Source organism: Chiloscyllium punctatum, chromosome 27 (assembly GCF_047496795.1).
Source record: "Chiloscyllium punctatum isolate Juve2018m chromosome 27, sChiPun1.3, whole genome shotgun sequence".
Lineage (NCBI taxonomy): Eukaryota > Metazoa > Chordata > Chondrichthyes > Orectolobiformes > Hemiscylliidae > Chiloscyllium > Chiloscyllium punctatum.
Window position 1 is genome coordinate 66,742,938 of NC_092765.1, and position 25,373 is coordinate 66,768,310.

Here is a 25,373-nt window from a genome sequence, read left to right on the forward strand (position 1 = left end):
CTTATCAATTACTGGCATGTTCTTCGTATCCTCCACTGTGAAGACTGACTGCTGTGTGCTCATATTCCTAAACCCTGCTGCATAGGAATAACTGGATAGGAATTTTCCCGTGGCTAATTGCCTAACCAACACACGCATGGACCCTGTGAGCAATTTGGCATGACCAATCCACCTAACATACACATCTTTGGACTGTGGGAGGAAACTGGAGCACCGAACAAAACCATGCAGACATGGGGAGAATGTGTAAACTCCACACAGTTGCCTAACGCTGGAATCAAACCCGGGTCCCTGACGCTGTGAGGCAGCCGTGCTAGCCACTGAGCCACCTCTGCTTAAAATCTGCTGCTCATTAATAACCTCCCCACCCCGCAATTGGCGGAATGTATATTCCTTTTGTCAGAAATCGAGGTGTCTAAGCAGATGTCTCAGTAAATCCCCGTGACAGCCCACATGTCCTGTGTGTCTGAATGGATATCCTGTACACAACACCATCCAGCCCACACTTTCTTTTACTTTCCAGGGACAGGTCTCCAGAGGCTTCATGGGGACTACAACTCCCACAGTCCTTCAGCCAGGGACCACACGTGTGTGGGGAAACCCACCATTGTACATGTACAGAATGTGGGCGGGTTTTGAAGCATGTTCTTTGGAGTAACCAGCAGAAAGCATTTCACACTGTGCTAGATAGTGAAGATTTGCAGACTGAAATCTCAAAATCAGGTGCAGATTGTGATTAAGTTGACCAGCATTTGATGAACCAAAGATGGAGAATCACTCGGCCAAAATCCTGCAACACTCTCTCTCCCATCATTGTCAGTCTATCTGTGACAAATGGACTGTGAATGGTTCAAGACAGCAGCTCACTACCATCTTCTCAAGGGTAACGAGAGATGGGGAATAAATGCTGGCTGAGCCAGTAATGCCCATAACCTGGAAATGGGTTCTATCTCTCGTTGCTGAAACCTAGTTGATGTTACTGCAGGATGATGAGGGACGCTGAGCGTGTCCTCCAGAAGGCAGCACCATCACATTACACTTGCCTACATCCACACAGTGACACCACAACGCCTCTGGAACAAAAGGCAGTGAAGCTAAATGAGGACTTAGATATAGTTCTTCAAGGTAAAGTCATGAATGGGGATTGGAACACAACAGGAACAGGAGACTGAGCTGGATGGTCAGCTGTTTCCCATTGAATGGTGGAGCAGGATTGAAAGGCCGAATGGCCTCCTCCTGCTGCTATCTTCCAGGTATGTATATAGTCATGGAGCCCGTGAAGGAAGAAGTAGGCAGGGAATATCCAGGCGATTGCACTTCCACAACAGTTTTCAGTGAGGAATGGTTTGATGGATTTTATTTAACATTTATCTTTAACACAAGGTTTCTAAATTTTGGCTTTAAAATGTTGCAAAAGCTTTTTGCACAGCAAATAAAATTAAAGAAAATAACGTAAACTGTCTGAATATAATAGTTTTAAAGCTTTCAACCTCCTGTAAAACAAAATCCTGTCTATTCCCAGACACCATCACTTTCCTGCGACTTAAACTCCAGGGAAATATTCCCTCCCTGTCTGAACCTTTGGTTTGATTTAACTGCTTTTCAGTTGTCATTCTGTGAGGTGTGAAGCATACTTTGTCCCTATTTCTCTGACTCCGAAATGTGAGCACAACAACCTTCCCACCATCAAAATTATCATTATGCCATTTTGCTTTTGGTTAACCTATAATCTCCAGCAGTGCAAAAGTGAGGACTACAGATGGTGGAAACCAGAGCCTAGATTAGGGTGGTGTTGGAAAAGGCCTCTCGCCAAAACGTTGATTTGTCCAGCTCCTCGGATCCTGCCTGACCTGCTGTGCTTTTCCAGCACCACTCTAATCTAGACATATAATCACCAGCAGTAAACCATTTGTGTAACCAATTGAATATTTCCAAACAAAGCCTATTACGGGTCAAGCAAACCATTACAAGTGACAGAGTGAGAAGGGACTAACTCAAAGTAGAGTTGTGGGGAGGGGGCAGTGATGGAGATAAAGTACTGTATCCCCTGCGGTGCCCACCTCTACCTAAAGGCATCGAGAGCATTGATCCACACGACATGCTCCTTCTCCAAGGACACCCTGCTGTGTAACCTTAGAATAAAATCATCGAATAAAATCCCTACAGTGTGGGAGGAGAGCATTGGCCCATCAGACCCCACCGACCATCCGAAGATCATCACGCCCAGAGCACTCCATCACTGTAACACTGCATTTCCCATGGCTGATCCACCGAGTCTGCATAATCCTGGATAGTGTGGTCAATTTAGCATGACTGATCCACCTGACCTGCACATTGTTGGACTAGGGGAGGAAACCAGAGCACCTGGAGGGGACCCACACTATAATGGGGAGAATGTGGGAACGCCACACAGGCTTTGACAAAGGCTGGACTCCAACCTTGTACCTGATGCTGTGAAGCAGCCGTGCTACAGTCACAATTGAAATCAAAACAGATGATCCCTGCTCCTTGTCACATTGCTGTTTGTGGAGACTTACTGCCCAGAGAGACATCCTGAGGTTCAGAAAGTGGCAATGTAAGTTCAGTCAAATCCAGCTCAGTTAATGTGGTTAACGACAACAACATCAATACTCCAACAGTGTCATCATGTACAAGGTCCACTCCTGACTCTGATGGGCAGTAACATCAGAATCAGAGTCCTGCAGTCCACACGGAGCAGGGGGATGACCACTTCCCTGTGAGCACTCACTGGTCTCTCAATCGTGTTGAAGATGCAGCAAATCCATTGTCACACAGAGGGGTGAACAGCTCCTACCCAGTTTGAACACGCTGGGGTCTCAGGGGATGGGATGAATCACTGAATCCCTTCTCCCACACTGAGCATCTGAATGGCCTCTCCTCTGGTGGGCTCCTTGAGGTCTCAGCAGGAGGGATGAATCACTGAATCCCTTCTCCCACATTGACCATCTGAATGTCCTCTCCCCTGTGTGGGCTCACTGGGGACTCTGCAGGTGCTGCATTTGAGTGAAACTCCCCCCACACTGGGAACAAGTGAATGACCTTTCCCCAGAGTGAGCTCGCTGGTGTTTAAGCAGGTCAGAGGACTGAGTGAATGCTTTCCCACACACTGAGCAGGTGAATGACCTCTCCCAGATGGGAATGCACTGATGTATCCGCAGGTGAGAGATTTGATTGAATCCTTTCTCACACATGGAGCAGGTGAAGGGTCTAAATCCACTGTGTCATCTCTGGTGCCTCAGCAGGTTGTAAGATCGTGTAAATCCCTTCCCATACGTGGGGCAAGTGAACGGCCTCTCTGCAGTGTGACTGTGTCGGTGGGTGTCCCACTGGGAGGGGTAAGTGAATTCCTAATTCTAATTGAGTACATCCTCCTGTTTTCTCGTTTGTTATTGACAGTCTCATTCCCCTCGCACCAGAGCCTGTTCCAGTGTTACAGAAACAACAGAATGGTCAGCTGCAGCTGGTCACCTGACTGATCACTGGACACGAACGGTTCCCTCTCCACAGATGCTGCCAGACCTACTGAATTTTTCTAGCAATTTCTGATTTCCCAGCATTTGCAGATGTTTAGTTTTCCAATACTCATCTTGTGTATTTCAGTGGAGTTTATTGATGAAATTAGAACGTTTTGAAAGTTGTACGTTAGGTCACACATCAGCTATGATCATCATCAATGGCAGAGCAGAATTGATGGGCTGAATGGCCTCCTCCTGTTCCAATGAAAGTTACCCATCGACAGCTTATTGTTACATTTCCCCTCACTGTTCACTTCATCTCCATGTCTAACACACTGTTACTGACTGAACAAACCTCCTGTGTTTGAACGAAACCTGCTCATGTTCAGTGGCTCCCTCTCCTGCCACCCGGGTTTAACTCTCATCATAGAATGCTGTCTTGTATTACTGCAGGAATGCCCACAAGGACTAATCCTGGATGTTGACGTTTGAGAGAAGATTTGTAGCTCGGGTGCTCGTTGTTGTGGTTCTGTTCGCCGAGCTGGGAATTTGTCTTGCAAACGTTTCGTCCCCTGTCTAGGTGACATCCTCAGTGCTTGGGAGCCTCCTGTGAAGCGCTTCTGTGATCTTTCCTCCAGCATTTATAGTGGCCTGTCTCTGCCGCTTCCGGTTGTCAGTTCGAGCTGTCCGCTGCAGTGGCCGGTATATTGGGTCCAGGTCGATGTGTTTGTTGATAGAGTCTGTGGATGAGTGCCATGCCTCTAGGAATTCCCTGGCTGTTCTCTGTTTGGCTTGCCCTATAATGGTAGTGTTGTCCCAGTCGAATTCATATTGCTTGTCACCTGTGTGTGTGGCTACTAAGGATAGCTGGTCGTGTCGTTTCATGGCTAGTTGGTGTTCATAGATACGGATCGTTAGCTGTCTTTCTGTTTGTCCTATGTAGTGTTTTGTGCAGTCCTTGCATGCAAAACCAATGTAGTGCACAAAATCCCATGCAAGGACCGCACAAAACACTACATAGGACGAACAGGAAGACAGCTAATGGTCCGAATCCATGAACACCAACTAGCCACGAAACGACACGACCAGCTATCCTTAGTAGCCACACACGCAGATGGCAAGCAACATGAATTCGACTGGGACAACACCATTATTATAGGACAAGCCAAACAGAGAACAGCCAGGGAATTCCTAGAGTCTGTGGATGAGTGCCATGCCTCTATCAACAAACACATCGACCTGGACCCAATATACCGGCCACTGCAGCGGACAGCTCGAACTGACAACCGGAAGCGGCAGAGACAGGCCACTATAAATGCCGGAGGAAAGATCACAGAAGCGCTTCACAGGAGGCTCCCAAGCACTGAGGATGTCACCTAGACAGGGGACGAAACGTTTGCAAGACAAATTCCCAGCTCGGCGAACAGAACCACAACAACTAATCCTGGAGTCTGTATCCCCTGGGATCCACAATCACCATTTATTTCCTTCTTCCTCTTTCATTCTGGCGATTGAACTCTCGGTTTCAATCCATTCTCCTGTCATGCTCTTCAACATGTCCATGTGGGTGGACGAGGGGCAGCTGGGATTTAATGAAGGGAAGTGGGGATTAGGCAGAAGCACGAGGAGAGGCGACAGCAAAGATCGTTCTCATTGTCAGGGCAGAGTTTCTCCATGTCCTAGTGAGTGGCGAGGCACCTGAGTTTATGGGGGAGGCAGATTCAATCAGGGATTTGGGAAAACACTCAGACATTGACCTGTCCATCTGAGTGTTAACTCAGACAGACAGAAAGAAAGATGCACATTAAAATTCACCTTTAAAGATCTGGGGCAATGAAACATGCTCCAATCCAATGATTGCAACCTCAAGTCTCTGAAAACACAGACACAAAACTTTCTACTTGTACCAGGCTGTCGCTGAGCCTCCTCTTTTCTTGAGAAAAGCGTTTGGAGCTGTTCAGCCTTTCCTGGTGATTATAACCGCTATGTTCCTGTAAGATTTGTGACTTAACCTTTATTTTCCTGTTCCTTGTGAATGATGAAAGTAGCAGAAACAGTTCCTGACCTGTGAGGGGTTTCAGTTGGAGTATTTATATTTACAAATCCATTCCCAACCTCACATACAGTGTGAAATTGATGTAAATTTGAAGGGAAGGAGTGAGTGAGCACCCACAGAATCATATGTATCTGAGTTGAATGAACCTGGCATTAGGAAAATGGGCCAACACTCACAACGAGTTAGAATCACAGAATCCCATAGGTGCAGACAGAGTGTATTCGGACCATCGAGTCTGCAATGATCTGCTCACCCACCCTACCCCCATAACCCCACATTAACAATGGCAAGCCCAACCCACATAAATTGCACACTGCGGCCATGTTAGCATAGCCAATCCAGTAACGTTACACATCTGTGGGAGGGTCACAAATTACATCCAAATACTCGGAATTGTGGATGAAGGCTCACAAATATTTGACTCTGACACAAGTGCTCTGCTTTTCAAAATAAAATCTGGGGGAAACTGCAACCGGAAAGATTTCTGATTATCTCTGGAGGAAGAGAACTCAAAACTCTTGCCATTGACCCGGGGTCGCAGTGAAAGTTACAGAGGTCTGGGAACCATCAGAAATGTTACAGGTTGTGAGCAAGGTGGGGGTGAGACAAGGACAAAAAGACAGTCTGTCACACGGGGGAAGGCAGGAGAGATTAAATAGCAGAAATGATCGTCCCGCAAGGCCAAGGGGGATAGAAATAGCGCTGGCAAAGAAACAAGGAAACAAGGTGTACAGCTGTCAGAGAAATATGTTAAAAACAGATTATAAAAGCATAGAGGGCAGAGTCCAGTCTGAAATTGATGCTCTCAATTGTGAGTACAAAAAGCTGGAAAGCCTGGGGAGTTTACAGCCAACACATACAGGATTGGCCATGTAGCCTCGATCTGTGCTGTAACATTCTGATAATTTTTTTTCTGACATTTGTAGTTAAAGTCTGATGACGCTAGTAACTTTTCAAATTGGACTGGAGTTTAATATTCTGGAGGAGTGTCAAATAAATCACATTGATCACATTCTGCAGATCTTAGTCCATTACCCTGCATGTTCCAGCATTTCAGTTACATCCATGTCCTGCCGGTGGGACAGGGCATACAGGGATGGTGACGATGGTGTCTAGGACATTGTGAGCTATTATTCTGTGCGTATGACTGTGTCAGCTTGTTGCTTGACTAGCCTGCGTTCCAGCTCGCCCAATAAGATGTTAGCAGGGTGAGACACTACAGTTGGAGCTCCTCTGCTCGCCAGTTCCTTTCATTTCTCCTTTTTAAAAATTTCTTTCTCCCTCACTCTCCATTTTGCCGACTCTGACACAAGTGTCTCAACATTCAATCATGACAATTTTTTTTAAAAGAACATGTCTCTGCAAGAAAACCAATGGAGGAAAATATATTATTCTTGCATCAACTGCATTTGTAAACAAAAACAATCCTGTTCAATAAACACTCTCATTTTTTTCCCTTCAATTCTATCAAACGAGCTATTATATTTGATCCCTCAATTTACCGATCTTAATAAATATCCAATCAATTTCAGAGCAACATGCTTACAAAGTATTGAACCAATGTATCTGTTTAGGTTTTAGCATTAGTTATTAAGTCATTACCATCACAATAATTGCATAATAATTGGTCTGGGTAACAAGTATACTGAGGTTCACAATTTAATTTATTGACTGTTTTAAAAATGGTACAGTATATCCTTTTTTCAGGCTTCTAACAATAGTTATTAAAGAATTTTCATGACAATAATTATTAAATATTTTAGTTTATCTTGCTAACAACCACATTGAAGTTTAGATTTGAATTTAATCCAATCTTCCCTAGTACCTAAACAGTAACAGAAAAATCCATTATATTTCCAATCACACACCTACAAAAGAATCCATTATTTCTGATGCAACACGCACGATTAAAAATACGACTTTTGCTCATTTGAATGATCTGTGTTATCCCAGCCTTATAAATTTAGAAAAACCTAATTACTTTTCCCTGCAACAATTCCTGCTCATTTTTGCTGATAGCACAGTCAAATAACAAGATGAGATTTATGATTATTCGTAAGTATGCTCATACAATTTTGAAAATCTATGTGTTGCTAATATATAAATGTTCATTTCCGTCCATAGAATATAGAACAGTACAGCACATTACAGACCCTTTGGCCACGATGTTGTTCCGACCTTTTATCCTACTCTAAGATCAAACTAACCAACATGCCCTTCATTTACGATCATTCATGTGCCTATCCAAGAATCGCTTCGATGTCCCTGATGGATCTGAATCTACTATCACCACTGGCAGTGCATTCCATGCACCCATCATTACCTAAAAAGAAACTATCTCTGACATCTCCCCATTTACCTTAAAATTATGCCATTTTGTGGGGAGAAATCTTTCATTATCCACTCTATCTATGCCTCTCATCATCTTACACAAAGCTATCAAATAAACTCTCATCCTCTTTCACTGCAATGATCAAAGCCCCAGCTTCCTCAACCTTTCTTCATAAGACATGCCTTCCAGTCCAGGCAACATCTTGATAAATCTCATCTACACCTTCTCTAAAGCAGCCGCATCCAATGTGTAATGAGGTGATCAGAATCGAACACAATATTCCAAGTGTAGTCTCACCAGGGATCCATAGAGGTGCAGCATAACCTCATGCCTCTTAAACTCAATCTCCCTGCTAATGAAAGTCAACACACCATGCACCGTCTTAATAACCCTATCACCTTTTTTTAGATTAGATTAGATTACTTACAGTGTGGAAACAGGCCCTTCGGCCCAACAAGTCCACACCGACCCGCCAATGCGCAACCCACCCATACCCCTACATTTATCCCTTACGTAACACTATGGGCAATTTAGCATGGCCAATTCACCTGACGTGCACATTTTTGGACTGTGGGAGGAACCCGGAGCACCCGGAGGAAACCCACGCAGACACGGGGAGAACGTACAAACTCCACACAGTCAGTCGCCTGAGGCGGGAAATGAACCCGGGTCTCTGGCGCTGTGAGGCAGCAGTGCCAACCACTGTGCCACCAGATGTCAGTTATGAGGGATCTATGGACGTGAACCCCACGATCCCACTGTTCCTCCACATTGTCAAGAATCCTGCATTTAATCTCAAAATATGCATTCAAATTTGAATTTCAAAAATGAATAACTTCATATTTTCCCAGGTTGAACTCCATCTGTCACTTCTCAGCCCAGCTCTGCATCCTGTCAATGCCCTCCAGCAACCTACAAAAGTCCTCCACACTGTCCACAACTCCACCAACCCTCGTGTCATTGGCAAACCTCCTTACTCACCCTTCCACTTCATCATCCAAGTCATTTGTAAAAATCAAAAAAGAGCAGAAGTCCCAGAACCAATCCCTTCAGAACACCATTGGTCACCGTGCTCCAAGCTGAAAACTATCTATGTAATCTCACCCTGTCTTCTATGGACCAGCAAATTTATTATCTAACCAGCCAGGTTTTCCTGTATCCCATGACTCATTACTTTCTAAATGAGCTACCATGGGGAACCTTATCAAATACCTTGCTAAGATCCATATAAACCACATCCACTACTCTGTCCTCACCAATGTGCTTGTCACATCCTCAAATAATTCATTGAGGCTTGTGAGGCATAACCTGCCACTCACAAAGCTATGCTGACCATCTCTAATCAATCTATACTTTTCCAAATCATCGTCATTCCTGTCTCTCAGAATGCTCTCCAATAATTTGCCCACAACTGTTATAAGACCGACTCATCGATGATTCCCAGGATTATCTCAATTGCCTTTCTTGAATAAGAATAATTTGCCACCCTCCAATCATCTGGTATGACTCCAGTGGACAGTGCGTTTGCAAAGATCATCGCCAAAACACAGTAATCCCTTGCCTCCCTTCTCATAACAACCTATAATTTATCCTTTCTGGCCTAGGGGACTTATCTATCCCCATGACTTTTCAATATTTTCAGCACATTCTCAGAGTTAACATCGACCTGTTCGACCATATCAGCCGGTTTCACGCTGTCCTCACAAAGAACAACGTCCCACTCACTCGTGAATGCTGAAGCAAAGTACTCATTAAGAACCTCCCCTACCGCCTCTGACTCCTGGCACAAGCGTGCTTTACTATAACGGGTATAAATGTGGAATTACACCTCAGCACTAAATTAATGTAAAGATAATGCAGTGTACAATCACTCGATTACTTTGAATATTGAACTGTATTTTAACTGAGAAAACATAGTTGAATTGATTTGATAATATTTCACTTCAAGCTAACATTTATTGTATTTCGAACCACAATAAGAGTTTCATTATTACATATATAAAACTTTCTTAAAATGCATCGCACGTTTATGTACAGAAAATAGAATTATCATCTGCTTGTTCCTTCCTTTTTCAATGACTGTTCATTTTGAAATAGTGGAAGTTGTACATTGTTGAAAGGAAAGGAAATTGTCATCAGCTGAATATTCACATTGAATGACTGATGCATTTTTAAATCAAAGTACAATGATCACGCAGTTTTGTCAATTTGTCTTACAAAGAATTGTCATGAGATTCCTGTTTATTTAAGAGTAACATTCATTTATTTTATTGTTATTGTAAAATATTGCTTAAGTTCCAGTCCATTACACACAGAAACTACCAAATTAATTCCCATTCAAATTACAACAATAAACAGCTGATCAGTTTTCATTTGAGAAACCACATGAAACACAATATTGCAGTCCTGCCCGTCCTGAGTAGGAACATTATGAAAGCAGCTTGTGGAGCTGTGGTAGTCCCTCTATTACTAGACCCGAGGGAAGGTTTCAAATCACACCTTCCCCAGAAATATATCAAGAGTTGCTCTGAATGTTGATTAGAGAGTACCTGAGCACAGATTGAACTGCTTTTCAATCCAACATTAGATCTGCTTTTATCTATTATATCAATAATCACAAAATCTGATACTTATTTGAGTCAGGTTACAAAGAAATATGTGTTGGAAAATTTGCTTTAGCCACTTTGCTTTTACAAAAGACTTATATCTGTCCCTGTTTTCTCTAACTGAAAGAAATATGAAGAGGATTTTCACTTTTATTAAAAAAGAGGAGATGTTTCCCATATAAATTAATGCTTCTTCGATTTACGCCTTTTCAGCTTAGGAAAGGTTTCATAATAACGCTCTACTTTCGGATAGTGGGAATACCTGTATCTATTTCTGTCGCTGAAAAGTTCCTGGAGAATATTTGAAAATGTTGCAGAATTCAAGATTACGATGTCTAAGTAATTAGATTGATCTTTTTTTGTTGCAAAGGGGCAAGTCGAAACAATTGAAACACATTAAACATTATTATCTTGTGCTATAAATTGGATATAAAGTTGATAGCTTCTTCAGTAAACTAACAAATGCTACCACCTATTACTTGTCAGTCAGCTGTTTGCCTACTTTGTAACTGATGGTGTGATTCAGCTAAATATTACACTGTCCTTTGATCAAAGTGAAGTTGTAATTGTTGTTCAGTTTATGAATTGTCAGAAACTTGTTTTTACTTTTCCTTTCACCTGTTCACTTTGACCGTAAGGTTGAAATGCTTTGAAAATATTGGAGTTTATTCGTTTGAAAATAAGGTTTGCACATCTCTCACATATCTCATTTCTTGTATTATGATTCAAGAATGTTTCCTGGTGGAATTCAAGTAAATTCCAAACATTTGTTCGCTTCAAATACGGCCTTTAACACCCAGTTATCAATCTGTTGTTAATGTTTCTGTTGTTTACATTGACATTGATTAGGTACTCATTCAGAGAGATCAACTGACAATTATAAACTATTTGCAGGATTATTGAATTGAAAGAAAGATGCAGACGTCCAAACATTTTTTGGAAGGAATTGCTTTTTCATTCAAATGTGTAGGCTGTTCAAGAATTCTATATCGCCTTCCACTGGTTTTCTTGTCGAGAAATCAAATTTATGATTCATGTGAATTTTAATGTGTTCTGTATTTTGAAATTCGTATCAGATTTAAGAAGAAAAAGAGGAGCAATTAAAATGAAAACTTCAGTGAATAGAAAGCACAGTAAATTAAATTGACAGAGGCAACTTTTAGTATTATCTCTGAATATTCAGTCAAACATTTCTAATGTCAAAGGAGTGTGGTGCTGGAAAAGCACAGCAGGTCAGGCTGCATTCAAGGAGAAGCAGAATCGACGTTTTGGGCATGAGCCCTTCGACAGGAATCTTTTCTGATGATGGCCTAATGCCCGACAGGTTGATACACCTGCTCTTTGGATGTGCCTGCCCTTTTCCAATGCTACAGGTTTCCTCACTTTCTCCAAATATGTTTAATGAACACGAACTGAATATGTTCGCATCAGCAGTTGAACGAGACCAAATTAACACATTTTTTTGCAATATTTATAGTGAAAACCTGTTTGAGAACATGCAACAAATCAGATCGAACAACATCTCTTGCCGTTAGAACCCTTGGCCATTCATAATAAAGAATAACCATGCTTTGAATAGCATGTATGTTTTATAACTACTGAACAGAAATACCAGAGGACAACGATTGCATTTATTGGAGGGAATGATAACCAGCTCCTTACTGTGATAGTGGTGATTGATCTCAGGAACAGTAAGATATTTACTGTGATTATTCCACTGATCAGTAATTAGATGGTCATGAAGATATCTGTGTGACTTTATGTGCAGTGTTTTGTTTGAACATTGATTTCAGTAACATTGAGATATTTTACAAGATTGACAATTGCCTGTTAAATTTAAGTTTTAAAGGCAGCATTTTAAAAAAATTGTCAGTTTTGTTTAGCGAAACACAATTCTAATTATATGGAATCCCTACTGTGTGGAAACAGGCCATTTGGCCCGACAAGTCTACGCTGACATTCTAAAGAGTAATCCACTCAGCACCATTCTGCTTTCAGATTACTGGACATTTATCACTGACTAATGTATATAACCTACACATCCCTGAACAGACCGTGCAGCTTAGCATGGCCAATTTACCTCATCTGCGCATCTTTGGATTGTGGGAGAAAACCAGTACATGCAAACTCCACACAAACATGTGGCCGAGGATGGAATCAAACCCAAGTGCATAACACTGTAAGTCACAAGTGCTGACCACTGATCCTCTGTTCTCAATGCCCAGCCCCCATGCAAGAAGTGAAACAAGTGAGAGATGTGCAAAATAAAAACTCCTGACAAATCATGAATGAACAATAATTAGAAAATTAATATGATCATAGGACACAACAATATTCAGGTGAATTGCATTGTTTAACAACAAATTTGGGAATGAGCTAAAAAAAATCAGTACAATCACATCGACTTCTTCATCCTTAAGACTCAAACATTCTCAATTACTTTACTGATCCTCTGTTCTCAATGCCCAGCCCCCATAGAAGAAGTGAGATAAGTGAGAGACGTGCAAAGTCAAATTTCAAATGAACACTCTGATGTTGCCAAAGCGTACCAATCTTACATTCAATATGAATAGGTGAATGGAAAACAAAAAATAGAAATCCCTGACAAATCCTAAAATGAACAATAAATTGAAAATTAATATGATCAAAGGCTACAACAATATTCAGGTGAATTGCATTATTTAATTATAAATTTGGGAATTAGCTAACTAATGATTAACGGGAAGTGACATTTGTTTCCTTCACTGATGATGAAATTGACTTGCTTTTCATCTTTGTAACACTGCAGAATAGCAATGTATGTGCCTGAAATGTTTGAATTAAGCTGTTTCCAATAAAAAAAAATCAGTAAATTCACATTGACTTCTTCATCTTTAAGACTGCAAAAATATCAAATACTTTCCAGGAATTTAGAACCAGCAGAATTAGTTAATTTGGTTGCTTGGGAACTCGAAGAGAATAAACAGCAGATACTGTGAATTAGTCATTCAATGTGAGTATCCAGCTGAAGACAACATCCCTTCTTTGCAAAAATGCTCAGCTTCGAAAAATTCAAAATGCATTGTCATTGTTTAATGAAACAATACAGAAATGTTCATTCTTTTTCATTTGACTTAACAAAACGCAGGAATTTTACTTGATTTTGTGTCATGAAAAATACTTAAATCTTATGATGATAAGAAAGACAGTAAATGTTCGCATCAAAGTGAAATATATTTAATTGAATTCAATTATGTTTCCACGGGTAAAATAAGAATTAATATAAACAATGAATGAGAGATTGCACACTATATTAGTTATTCATGTAAAGAGCCGTAATTCCACATTCACAGCACGTACTGGATTGAATAATTATTAGGTATGAGCAACAAATGAATTATAAAATTCGATCAATGAATTTAGAAATAATGAGGAATCTCGTTTTGCTATGTGACTGAGGAATATGTGCAAACAAACAAGAATTATTGCAATGAAAAGTAATTGCAGGTCTGTGATTGCGGAGATCATTCAAATAAGCAAACATTAGACATTCATAATTAATGTTGGATGGGAAGTCCTTGGATCCATTGTGGGAAACTTGACCTTAAAATAAAGTTTCATATTGCAGTGTTGGTACTCAGAAACAATTGGTTAAATTAAAATGTGAGTCTCACTTTACTTGTTCAAAACACTTTCTTAAATAATTGCACAATTATTATCATGACAATGACTTGATAATGTTGTTATATGAGCAATTAAAATGATTCAATATTTCAAAAATACTTTGCTGTTATGTTGATTGGATATTTATTAAAATTGGTAAATTGTGGAATAAAATATAATAACTACCTTTATGAATTGAAGAAAAAATGAGCCATTCAGTGATTACAGAAAAGTTTTTTCTTGCTTTACTAATAAATGAAGGGAACACAAGAAACATGAATTTCTATCAAATGGTTTTATCAAAGAGACATGTTATTTTAATTGAGATAATTAATATTATGATCAGAGTTCAGACATTTGTGTCAGAATTTGGAAGAAAGTTCATAGATAATGAAAGTGAGCATGAAAGTGAACAAATGATGCAGTCAATGACATTTGGTACATAAAGGAATTATAATAATTGTTCATTATTGTACAGTGATTAATAATGTTGGAATAGAAAAGACAAAAAGAATCAACATGTTCAAAACAGTTCTTTTCTTACAATTAAATGAAACCAATAATCATTTTGCAGAGCGTGTGATTTTGAAAAAAAAGTCATTTAATGTGTTATATAAATTGAAAACTACTTCCATTTTGCAAAAATGGATATTTTCCCAAATTCAAAATTTAGCTTTGCTGAATTATACAAAAAATATGGTTATAATTTGAAATATCTCTTGACACAAATTTAAAATAAGTAAACTTAAAGATTTTTAGAATGACAAACATTTGTTGTTTGCATGATTGCATTACAGTCAATATAAGTAATAAAGTAGAAGCATTGTTTTAAGCAACATAAATCATCTTTAACTACTGAACTGAAATAGAAGATGTCAATTGCACTTGTTGCATGGAATAGTAAGCAATTGTTTACTGTTATCATAGGTTTCAGGAGCAATAAGTTACTTCCTCAGGTTATTCTACTGAACAAGAATCAGATCGTGATGGAAGTCTTTCTGTTGCTTGATGTGTATTGTTTAGTGTGAACATTAAGTTCGATAAAATTGAGATATTTGCATGAATTAGGAACAGATTGATAATTGGGTGTGAATGATATGATTTAAAATCAGACAGGTTTTGATTTTTTTCGAGGATCGCTGTGTGAAACGTTCTTAAACCACCATGCAATCAACGGGATAAGTGAGAGATATGCAAATTGAACTTTCAAATGAACACACCCTGATATTTTCACACCATTTCATTATCACATTCAATATAAATAGATAACTGGAAAGCTAAAAACAAATCTCACACAATTCATAAACTGACCAATAATTAAAAATTGATAAATAATAGCAAGTGGCATTTGTTTATTTTACTGAGAATTAATGGATCGTTTCTCATATACATAGCACTGGAGCATAAAATTCTGTGCTGTTTTAACTAAGATCTACAGAACAACAGAAAATGAATGACTCTCATGACTTTGTATATTTCAGCTTTATGACTGTAACATTTTGAAATATTTTCTGAGGAATCTTGATTGAGTGGAATTAGATACATTTTGCTATGAGTGACCAGAAGAAAGTATATAGCAGATACTGTGACTATTGGAATGGATGATGATACCTTCAAATAGTCTACTGATATTGTGATTGGATATACAGTATTTGTCAGCATCGAAATAAATTATAATCAAATCAATTCAAAGATGTTTCCAAGTTTAAAATAAATGCAATATTCACAATGATTGAGAGATTGTACATTGCAATGTCCTTGCAGTATTTATTGTACAGAAGCATAATTCCACATTTGTAGCCCTTACTGGATTGCACAATTATTAGATATAAGATATATTAGCAACAAAGGGATTTTTAAAAATATATATTCGTGAATTTGAGAATAATGAGATATCTCATCTTGATATTAGACTGAGTAATATGTAGAAATGAAGAGTAATATTGCAGGGAAAAGGAATTGGAGCTCTCTGAATTTCAAAGGCTGAGATAATCGTTACATTTCACCTGAGCAAAAATCAGACATTTACAAAGAATTTTGCAAGGGATATTATTGGTCGTTTGGTATGTGCATGGGCCTGAACAAATAGGTATTAATATAGTAGCATTGACAATAAGCAATAATGAATGACATTTTTTTAAAAACACTGCATTTTTACCAAGTCTATGTTAAATTGCTGTGCAATTATTGTAATTGATAATTGCTTTTGGAATCCTGACAGATGAATTGACTTAATATTTTGAAAACACTTTGCTCTGATATTGATTGGATATTCATTAAGATTAAGGAACTGAAAATTAAAGCATAAAACTTAGCTGGATGATGTGAAAAAAATCATTCCGCAGCAATTGAAAAAAAAATTGTTTAAAATTGCAGGCAATGCAAGATTTATATGGTTCCAATAGTTTTCTTGAAGAGTCATGTGAATATTGTTGATGTAATTTTTACCACAATAAATGTTTTGATATTTATTTCAGAATTAGGAGGAAAAGAATTAGGCCGTGAAAGTGACTATTATTGTGAACAAAATACAGGGTCATTGACATTTGATACAGAAAGAAATTCTCATAATTGTGTGATTATTGTTCACTGACATCTAATATGGGAGGAAAAGGAGAATTGTCAACATTTTCAAGCAATTTTTTTCATATAATGATTTAAAAATAAAAATCATTTTGGAGGGCAATTTGTTTGAAAAAAGGAAACAGTCATTTCATATGACATTTGAGCTGAAGACACGTTCCCGTTTCCCCCTTTGTAGTCTTTACAATAATTTAAAACTTAGTGTTGGTTGAACGAAAGAACAAATGGATATAATCGAAATGTTTTCTTGTACACCAAAAAAGTAAATATAATGCAATTTTATTATGAAAATTATATCACTCTGAATATAATAATTTCACAATAAATATTTGTATTGAATTGAAATGTCATCATAGCTGTAGAATTGTTTTCACCTGGCAGGGAATGAGGACTCAGGAGGCAATCTGAGCTCAGGCATGTGGAACATGTTTAATCATGCAGCAACCAGTTAATGAAGGGATCGTCCCCCGATGCCAATCTCGGAAGGGAGACCCATAACACACTGTAACATGTACAGTTAAAAAGCAGCATTTTTATGGACTTTCTGCATCACAATGGCCACATGCAATTTGATTACAGCCCTTCCCTCCTCATCTAGCCTCCCAGTTGAAACACATAATCGCAGATGGGCATTCTCATGGACATCCCGAGATTCCTTTGGGATCTTTCCATGCATCTTATTGACTTAGATTCCAAAGTTATACCTGAACTCCCTCGGGCATCTCAGGATACCTTATCAGTTGAGACATTTTGAGTTCTGCCATTCATTTAATTTTATTTTATCTAAGCCAATAACTTCTCATATTGTTCACAGTCTTAATTATATATGTACAAAGAAATAGAAAAGACAGTTGATTTTAGCTTACTTGCATTAGTAATATGACTTGTGTTATAAAGTTTGTTATATTGTGTACAATTATACAGCTACTCTTTCTGTCTGAACTTTAAAATTAATGAGCAGTCAACATCATGCCGTGAAGTTAATTCCTAAAACTAGCTAACTTCAAATCTCTGTCTAAATGCTTTTCCATAATGTTTTTAGTAGGCATTGGTTACATATATCAAACCTATGTTGCAAATTTCCCCTATTATACTCAAGAATCTGTAATTAGAACCTATGTTTAATATTTTGAGTAACTGTAAAATAATAACTATATCTGACAAATGAACTCTTCTGTTGTTATGATAGCTGCTTAGTGAGTTAACTGGGCTGCACCCTGCAGCTGCTGTTTATTCATTTACTGGGACAATTATACTTTCATTTATGAAGATCAGGATTGGTCATTTGTCTGTATATCGGCATGCTCTTATCAAGAAATGTTTGTAATGCTGTAGTCCTGGCGTTGGAGTAGGTCCATTGGAAGTGTGCTTTCTTTTAATTTAAGGCTGGAACAGAATTATAGTCTAGTTTATCACCCCCTGACACCTTGTATTTTAATTCTAAGGTAGGCTGCCTGTTTTTGATTGCCAGGCATTTTGTATGAGCCAATATGGACCATTCTATTCCAGGTGGGGGCAGACCATGCCCACAACAGCAAATCAACTAAGATTCAAGTATTGAAATAAAAATCACCATTCGCTGCCATTGGTTTCTGTACAATGCAATACGTTTACGTTACTGAGCCTTAATTTCACACTTAAAGCTAGATATACTGGATTTGATCAATTCTTCAATATTAGATATAAGCAACAATTAACATTAAAAACATTTCATAGCAAACTTAAAAATGATTAGAAATCTCATATAGATGCCCGTCATGTGTAAAAATGAACAGCATTTATTGGAGTGTAAAATAATCACACGTCTCTTAATATGTAAGTCCGAATATTAATCCAATGATTTCTGTGAACATTCAAATGAGAAGGGAACAGATATTATCTGTGAGTATTGGATAGGGAATCATTAATTAGTTTGTGTTATCCTGGAAGAAGAGAACTATATTTTTTTAATATAGACACTAAGAAATATTGGATTAAATTAAAATGTGAATTTCACGATGTTTGTTACAAAACCTAAACTGAATTACTATGTGTTTTTTGGAATGGCAATGAATTGATAATTAATTTTAGAACTTTGGCAAAATAAATGATTCAATATTTCCAAATGGATTTGCTCTGATGTTGACTAGATATTTCTTCATCTGTCAGCTGAGAATGCAAATTCTTGCATGATGACATGGAAAGACATTAGACATTCAGTGAACGTTGATCAGAAATGGTTTGTCATTCAAAATTCTCAGATCTTCAAGATTTCTATACTTGGTTTCTCTACCTTTCTTCTGGAGAAATATAATATATAATAAGAACAAATTCTGCATTGTATTTAATTAATGCAATTTTTCATATCATCAATATTTAGACATTTGAGTCAGAATTATAATGAACATATGTCAATAAGGAAGATTTATTTTCACAGAAGCGTGCAGTCAACAGCATTTATCAACGTATTTGTTTCAATATTGTCTCTGAATAAATGGTTAAACACGTTTAATGGGCATCTGTTGACAATGTAATGAACCACAATATCATTTTTATCATAATTTTTGGATTGGCAATCTATCAGAAAAAAAATCCTATATTCAGGACTTGCTTCATCTCGATACATGTTACACGTAGTATCCTCGGGCATAAGTAATAAGGTGTTATCAATAATCTGGGAAAGATGAAGTGTGTAAATTATAATAAGATGTCTCTTACATATGTTTGGATCTGGTGAGACTGTGATGTTTGCTATGATTATTCATCCTGAGAACAATAAGGTACGTACAAAGTGTTTTTCACCGAACAGTAATTAGGTGGTCTTGAAGACCATTACAAGTACTTTGATTTCAATAATGTTGAGCTGATTTCCATGATCTGGGAAATATTTCACAACATTTTACCAAAATTCTGGATTCTAAGCATTCAATGGGTTTCGTGCAAACACCCTTCACTTGTCATCATTCTCAAGTGAGGTGTCTAATGTTCAGGCACTGACTGGAAGTCAAGGTGCCAGGAAGTCTGCTTCAACCTCTCCAAAACACAGCTCTTGGGCTGGTTGTAACAGGGTCTCCCGAACCTTTGTGAGCTCTTTGACCGGGCTTTCCACTGTTTTCTGGAGCTGGTTACTTTGTCTACTGTTTCCTTTAGTTTGACCTTTTTAGCTCTGCTTTCCCCAACTGTAGGAATATTTACAATGTTCAATTATGGGCCACAGGTCACTTGACCTTAGTGGACAGATAAAATATGGTTCACTCATTGTTGTAATAACGAATTGAGAATGAATCTTTGCATTTTAACAAATAAAATGTTTCAATTTTATCAGTGGTTTACAATGACATTGATTAGATAGTCATTAAGAGAGATCAACTGGCAATTATAAGCTATTTGCAGGATTATTGAATTGAAAAAGGATACAGACGTACAGAGATTTTTTTTTGGAAGGCATTGCTTTTTCATTCTAATATCTTTGTTGTTCAAGAGGTCTATGTAGCTGTTCATTGGTTCTCTTGTCCAGATGCTAATTTATAATTCATATCGCTTTTATTGTGCCCGGAGTTTTGAGATTTGTATCAGATTAAGAAGAAAACGAGGAGCTATTAAAATGAGAACTTGAGTGAATAGAAAGCACAGTAAATTTAAATTACAGAGGAAACAGAAAGTATTTGCTCCAAATAAGCAAATATTTTTTCTGTCAAAAGTGTGGAGGTGGAAAAGCACAGCAGACCAGGCAGCATCCATAGAGCCGGAGACTCCTGATGAAGGCTTATGCCTGAAACATGGTTTCTCCTGCTCCTCAGATGCTGCCTGACATTCTGTGCTATTCCAGCACCACATTCTTGACTCTGATTTCCAGCATCTACTTTCCTCACTTTCTCCAAATATTTGTAATGGACATGAATTGAAAATGTTCGCCTCGGCAGTTGAACAAAACTAAATTTACACTTTTTTGTGCAATATTTGGACTGAAAATTGTTTGTGATCATGCAACACATTAGGACATATGAACACATCTTCCGTTAGAATCCTTTGCCATTCATAATAAAGAATAACCACTGCTTTGAACAACCAGTATCGTGTGTAATTACTGAACTGAAATACCAGAGGACAACTTCTGCATTTATTGGAGGGAATGATAACCAGATCCTTACTGTGGCAGTGGGGATTGATCTCAGGAACAATCAGATCGTTATTCTGATTATTCCACTGAACAGTAATTAGATGGTCATGAAGACCTTTGTGTGGCCTCATGTTTAGTGTTTTGTGTGAGCAATGATTTCAAAAATATTGAGATATTTTACAAGATTTAGGAACACTGATAATCAAGTGTTAAAGGTATTAACTAAAGTCAACTTTTAAAAAGTTAGAATTGTTTAGAGAAACGCAATTAAACTATTGTAGAATCACTGTTAGCACAGTGTGGTAACAGGTCATTTTATTGAAAAAAATAACCCTCCAAAGAATAACCCAGCCAAACACTTTCTCAACCATATTCCTCTAAATTTACTGCTGACTAATATACACATCCCTGAACACAATGTGCAATTTAGCATGGCCAGCTCACCTAACCTGCACGTCTTTGGATTGTGGGAGGAAACCACAGCAAAGTCACATAGACTTGGAGAGAATGGGCAAATTACACAAAGACAGTTACCCCAGGATTGGATCAAACCGAGATCCCTAGCACTGTGAGGTAGCAGTGTTAATGACTGAGCCCCTGTGCAACTATATGCAATAAGTAAAATCAGTGAGAGGTATGCAAAGTCAAATTTCAAATAAACACCCTCCGCTATTGTCAAAGCACATAAAATTTACATTCAATACGAATAGATGAATGGAAAACAAAAAAAACTCCAACAATTCACGAATGAAAAATAATTAGAAATTTAATTTGATCAAATGTCATTCCAATATTTAGATGAATTGCAATTTTTAATAACAAATGTAGGTAATTAGCTGAATAATGAATAATTGGAAGTGGCATATGTTTACTTTACAGATGAAGAAAGCGACTTGTTTTCTCTCCTTGTAACACGGCAGAATAACAATGTGAATGTCCGAAATGTTTGAATCAAGCTCTTTCGAACAAAAAACTAATCACTAGCGATCACTTAGTCTTTTCAACTTTAAGACCACGACATTCTCAAATATTTTTCAGGAATTTAGAACCAGCAGAACTAGTTAATTTCTTTTCTTGGGAACCCGAAAAGAGAATAAACAGCAGATATTGTGAAGAAGTCATTCAATGCGAACATTTAACTGAAGACAACATTCCTTCTTTCTAAAAATGTTCAACTTTCAAAAATTCAAAATTTATTGTCATTGTTTAATGAAATAATAAAGAGATGCTGATGCTTTTTCATTGGATTTTGTTGCATGAAAAATGCTTAAATCTTAATTGTTAGCATTGAAGTGAAATATATTTACATTAATACAACTATGTTTCAACAGGTAAAATAAATATTGATTGTTACAATGAATGAGAGATTGTACACTGCAATGCATATGAAGAACTAACATGATTCAATATTTCAAAAGCACTTTGCTGTGATGTCTATTGAATATTTATTAAGATCAGTGAACTAAGGAATAAAACATAGTAGCTAGCTTTACGTATTAAAGAAAAAATGAGACATTCAGTAATTATTGAACAAAATTCTTTTCTGAACTCAAAAATATATGCAATATACAAATTGCGAATTTCTTTCCACTGGATTCCTTGTAGAGATGGCACGTTGATTAATATTATAATCAAAGTGTCAGAATTAGGAAGAGAATTAATAGATCATGAAAATGAGCATGAAAATAAACAAACAATGAAGTCACTGCTGGGTGGTATATAAAGCGATTGTAATAATTGTGTCATTATTGTACAATAATGAATAATGTTATAATTGAAACAAGAAAAAAATTCAACACTTCTTTTCTTACAATACAATGAAAGCAATAATCATTTTGTAGCACGCATCTTTGGAAAAAGCAGTCTTTTAATATGACATACAGTGAAGACTAACCTTTTTGCAAAACTGTAAGAAGTTCATAAATTCAAAATGTAGCGTTTGTTGAATTTGCAACAAAAATGGTTATAATTTGAATTGTCTCTTGCACACACACAACAGAAGAGGAGCTTAAAGATTGTTAGAATATTATAAAAAATGTTTCCAGTGTTATTGTATTACAGTCAATATCCATGATAAATTAGAATTATTGGTTTAAACAACAAACATTTTCATTAACGACTGAACTGAAATATTAGATATCAAATGCACTTACTGCATGGACTAGTAAACAAATGCTTACTGTTGTCATTAGTCTCAGGAACAATAAGATACTCAGGTTATTCCACTGAACAGTAATCAGCTGATGATGAATATCTTTGTGTCGCTTTATGTGCACTGTTTTGTGTGAACATTGACTTCAAGAAAATTGAGATATTTACATGAATTAGGAATAGATTGATAATTGGGTGTTAAGGATCTTATTTAAGATTAGACGTTTTAAGTAGTTGATAGAATTGCTGAGCAAAATACACTTCTGACATCATGCAATAAATGAGATAAGTGATTGTGAGAAATGAAGTTCAGTCACTTCAATAACTTCAGTCCGGAACAAGACCAGTTTCAGTAATGTCATTTATTACACTATTGCAAGAGGGGTGTGGTGTCCACTGTCCACAAGGCACACGCACACACTGAATTTGACGAGTACACAATATTTATGTAATTCGTTACTCTGCCCTCCTCCCATTGCTCCTTTACTGTTTACAACTATTTCTAATCTAAACCGGCTGTTTATCTCTGAACTCATCCAGCCTGGTCCCTGACAAAATGTTTATCTCTGGTCTCACAAGGCCGTTTGACCACCTCCCTCTGTGGTCTTATTGTTATTTATCCTTCTTCACTGCCATCTATTTCCGTGCTAACCAAAGTATAATTTCTTTTTATTCTTTATTTACACCGAGCCTTATGATCTTTTGATGGTGTTATTTTCTTCCTGCTGAAGCGGGAAACAGATGCTTGTAACTGTTTGTACAGGCATATCTAGCTTAACCTTCCCCCCCCCACCCCTCACAGCACCTTGACTATTTGTCTATAACATCTACCATTATTTGCAGACACATTTCATTCTTGTATGCACATTTTAGCTAATACAAAAGCAATAATATATTTCCTTCACATAGTTTTCATTCTTGTTAACTCAGCTCTTGGCTGAAACAATTATAAACTGGTAAACAATTATGATTGCAGAAGTAACACTGCTTTATATATATCCCACATTGATAAATATGCAAAGTCAAATTTCAAATGAATGCACTTGGATATTTTCACAGCAGTTCAATCTCACATTCAATATAAATAGTTGAGTGGAAAATGAAAAACAAATTTCACACAATTCATAAACATCAATAATTAAAAATTGATAAATAAAAAGAATTGGCATTTGTTTATTGGACTGAACAAGAAATGTATTTTTTCTCCTCATTTTTATAGCACTGGAGCATGAAGTTCTATGTACTGTTTGAACTCAGCTCTTCAGAACAAAATAAAATAAATTAATATCATTACTTTGTATATTTAATCTGTATGACTGCAATATTCTCAAACATTTTTCAACGAATATTGATTGAGTGGAATTAGATACATTCTGTTATTAGTGACCTGAAGAAAATAAATAGCAAATACTGTGATTATTGGAATGAACAACAGATGGAAGCACATCTAATATTGAATTGAAAGGCAATTCATTTGATTCTTAGATATTTTCTAATCAACATTCAGAGCTGCTCTGACACAACTCTGTGCAAGGTGGGAATTGAAACTGTACCTCCTGGTCTGGTAACAGAGACACTATCAGCGCTGCACAACATTCCTTCATAATGTTCCCAACCAGGCTGGGCAGGTCTACAATCACATGCTCACTGTGGTTATTCAAGTGAAAAATAATCAGATGTTTATTGTGATAATTGGATTAGAATTAAATGGATGGATCCTATGTATAATGCACTTAAAATTAAATAGTAATTTACAATAATGATGGGCATTAACAGATGTCTTAATTAAAAATGATTTTATGATAATTCGTGGAATGACAACTTGACAGATTTGTGTGATTACTGTAAATTGATAAATAAAAATGAATACAATCATTCTACATGTTCATAATAGTTTCTCATTTTATAAAATGCAACGTAATTTTTTTTTGTTCTACACGTAAATTGGAACAAAATGATGACTTGGTCAGTCAATGGGACTATTCAGCTGAAACAACTTTCATTGTTTCTGAAAATGTCTGATTTCTAAGATGCCACCATTTCCCGTGATTGTTTAATGAAACAAGAAAGATGTCAATCCTTTTTTTGTGTACTTCAAAAAAATTCATCGGAATTTAAATAATTGTGCACAAGAAAAATATTCAACGATTATTGTGATTAGAAGCACAATAAATGTTAACATTGAAGTGAATTATTATCAAATCATTTCAGAAGTATTTCCAAGTTTAAAATGAAAAGCCAATTTCACAATGATTGAGAGATTCTACATTGCTAAGTCCTTGCAATAGTTATTACACGGAACCATAATTCCACACTTATATTCTTTGCCCAATTGAACAATTATTTGCTATTAGCAACAAATTGATTTTAAAACTACTATTAATGAATTTAAGAATAATGAGGTATCTCATCTTACTATTCCACTGAG

General features: G+C 37.2%; 1 long non-coding RNA gene across 5 annotated transcripts in view; it reads left to right on the top strand.

Moving 5' to 3' along the window:
* Window positions 1–22,214, top strand: part of LOC140453720 (uncharacterized) — a 47,285-nt gene extending 25,071 nt beyond the window's left edge. For 3 of the 5 annotated variants that reach the window (XR_011952469.1, XR_011952466.1, XR_011952470.1), the window contains exon 2: window positions 21,674–22,214. This is a non-coding gene — a long non-coding RNA (uncharacterized lncRNA). Of the gene's footprint in view, window positions 1–2,633; window positions 3,357–21,673 lie in introns of those variants that run through there. The other 2 variants (XR_011952468.1, XR_011952467.1) reach the window with 2 other exon arrangements.
* The last annotated feature ends 3,159 nt before the right edge of the window (window positions 22,215–25,373 follow it).